General features: G+C 50.2%; 1 protein-coding gene across 2 annotated transcripts in view; it reads left to right on the top strand.

Annotated features, from left to right (window-relative positions):
• Nucleotides 1–97: 97 nt before the first annotated feature.
• The window catches only part of LOC104875278 (pentatricopeptide repeat-containing protein 1, mitochondrial), a 20,017-nt gene continuing 18,678 nt past the window's right edge, over nt 98–1,436 (top strand). Inside the window, exon 1 of one of the 2 annotated variants that reach the window (XM_010642727.2) lies at nt 98–277. The gene's annotated coding sequence lies outside the window, so the exon portion shown is untranslated. Of the gene's footprint in view, nt 278–379; nt 493–1,436 lie in introns of those variants that run through there. The other variant, XM_010642728.3, reaches the window with a different exon arrangement.

The following is a 1,436-nucleotide window of genomic DNA, read 5'->3' on the forward strand; positions in this document are numbered from 1 at the left end:
CCGCCGCCGCCGCCCGAGGGATGCCGGGAGCGCGGAGCCCGCGCTGGTCCTTTTCCCTACTCAGACAAGGCCAATCGAGCGCCAGGCCCGGCTAGCCGCCAGCCAAATTCGCGCTTCGACCAGTGGGCAGGCTCAGTCCCAGCCCCTGGGAGCTTTTGACTCGGGCTACGACTGAGCGAGGCTCCGGTGTGCGCCCGGGAGAGGGTGACCCAGAGCCAGAGCGCGGGGCGAGGCGAGTGCCCTTTCTGGGTCGCGCTCTTTGCGCAGGGTGTTTCAGGTGAGTTCCTACTCGATTCTCGTAGGAATTCCGGGACCCGGTCGGAGGGGCTCCTGGGTACAAGGGAGAGGTCCCAGGCCCCAGAGGTGGGGCTCCCGGGTCCCAGTGAGAGAAGTGGCTCCAGGATCAGGGCGAGAGTCCTGAGTCCGAGCCGGTCTCAGCTCCCTGCCCGGGCCCCGCGCTCACTGTTCGTGCCAGGGAAGGGAAGCGGGAAGGTGAGTGTCGGAGCCCACCAGGGCCTGGGGTCAGGAAACCCAGCTTCTAAAGGCCAGCGTGCCTTGGCGATCTCAGTGAACGTCTGTGGCTGGTTGGGCTCCTCAACAGAAGACAGCTACCGTGTGTTTCTAATTCGGAAATTTTATTTTTAAATTGTTATTTTGTAGTCTGGGGATTGAACCCAGAAACTTCACATCGAGCTACAGCCCTATCCATTTAAAAAATATTGTTGTTGATTCAGGGTCTCGGCAAGATACTGAATTGCCCAAGCTGGACTCCAACTTGCAATCGGCCTACCTTCGCCATGCAGCGCGCAGAGATTATACTAGCACGTGCACCACCATACCCAGCCTTCTAATTCCAGGTGTTAGGACCTGAGAAAATGAATGAATTTAGTAGGAAGAAAATTCCATCTTTACTTTCACCATATGAAAGCTAGCATTTCCTTCCCTGACAGGGAGAGCAACGTTGGCATTGTCTGAAATCTAATAATTTGAGGTGATGATAAGTGTAACTGATAGTTGGAGACAGGGTTTTTGCAACAACTATGAGGTCTTAATTCTCCTTCAGCTGTATGATAAGCTCTTGTTATTTAATGCATTAAAAAGAAGCACATATAGTGGTACAGCTTGCAACTATACTAGTGTAGTATTGCTGTCCCTTCCCTTGGCCTCTACAGTTGCCTCTGAGGTCTTTCCTATTGATACCCTTCTAATTAGAAGGAGACCTTTATATATTCATGCTGTTACTCGTCATTCTAATATTATTTATTTATTTTTAAATTAAAGAGTTTAAGAATTCTAGCTAGACTCTCCTGCTCAGCCCTGTGCAATAGAAATATCTGTCTAGCTACCTACATATTTCTCTGTGTGTGTGAGAGTGAGGGCTTTTGGACCAAGCTATATCCCCAGCTCTTTTTTTTTTTTTTTTTTTTTTTTTTTTT

Source organism: Fukomys damarensis, unplaced genomic scaffold (assembly GCF_012274545.1).
Source record: "Fukomys damarensis isolate Sample0158 unplaced genomic scaffold, DMR_v1.0_HiC HiC_scaffold_17, whole genome shotgun sequence".
NCBI classification, from domain to species: Eukaryota; Metazoa; Chordata; class Mammalia; order Rodentia; family Bathyergidae; genus Fukomys; species Fukomys damarensis.